Here is a 1,240-nt window from a genome sequence, read left to right on the forward strand (position 1 = left end):
CCATACTGGCTTCCAAGGAGCATTCTCGTTGCACTTCTTCCAACACAGACTGCTTTGTTCTTTTGGCAAGCCCATGGTACTTTCAATATTCTCCTCCAATACCATAACTCAAATGCATCAATTCTTCTACAGTATTCCTTATTCACTGTCCAACTTTCACATGTATGTGAGGTTATTGAAAATACCATGGGTTGGATCAGGTGCACCTTCCCTTTGATTTTCTAACTCCAGGTCTTTGCATATTTTGTTACAATATTTGACTTAGTTTTCTAGGGCTGACCTTTGAAACTTTCTGTTCAGCTGTTTTTACCTCCTCATTTCTTCCGTTTTCTTTAGCATTTCTACGTTGGAGAGCAAGTTTCAGAGTCTCTTCTGACATTCAATTTGGTCTTTTCCTTCTTTTTTGGCTTCTTAATGACCTTTTGCTTTCTTTCTGTATGATGATCTTGATGTCATCCCACAACTGCTGAACTTTGGGCTTTAGTGTCTAATACATCAAATCTGTTCTTCAGATGATCTCTAAATTCAGGTGGGATGTGTTCAAGGTCATATTTTGTGTGAAACTCATAGAGGTTCCAGTTGACTCTGAAACTTTAAGTGAAAAACGTGGAAACAGCCTGAACTCGCCCAGGTTAACTGCTGAATAAAAGCTTCAAACAGAAGTTAAAGAAGGGAACGAAACTGCAAGCAAAATGGAGTAGGAAACTTGTAAGAAATCATACCCTATTCCATATGTGTCATTCAAATCAACTCCAGAGACCCAGTGCCCTCAGCAGTAAAGACTTTTCATTAATGAGAGTAAGGTGCCATTTGCCCAAAAGGCTGTGGTGGAGATAGTTGAACTTGTCATTATCTGAAATACCAGCTTGTGGGTTATATCTATCTACTCCTTGCCCAGGACCAGGCATCTTCATGTGTCTTCGACCAAGTGCTTAAAATTTAAAATGATTCTAACATAGAGTTCCTTAAGTGATGATATTTCATGAAACTTCTGTGAATCACAGTAAATAAACTACTCATTAAAAGAAAAGAAAAGAAAAAAAAAATGCATAGTAGATGAAGACAGACATTATCTCATGATTAAAGGGTCAACTGAAGAAGAAGACATAACCATAATAAATATCTACACTCCCAATGAAAGAGCCTGAAAATACATAAAGCAAACTCTAATAGATTTGAAAAAATGGTGGGAGATTTTAATACACCACTTTTGAAAAAGGATAGAACAACCAGAAAGAAA

The sequence above is a fragment of the Chrysochloris asiatica genome, unplaced genomic scaffold, assembly GCF_000296735.1.
Source record: "Chrysochloris asiatica unplaced genomic scaffold, ChrAsi1.0 scaffold00001, whole genome shotgun sequence".
Lineage (NCBI taxonomy): Eukaryota > Metazoa > Chordata > Mammalia > Afrosoricida > Chrysochloridae > Chrysochloris > Chrysochloris asiatica.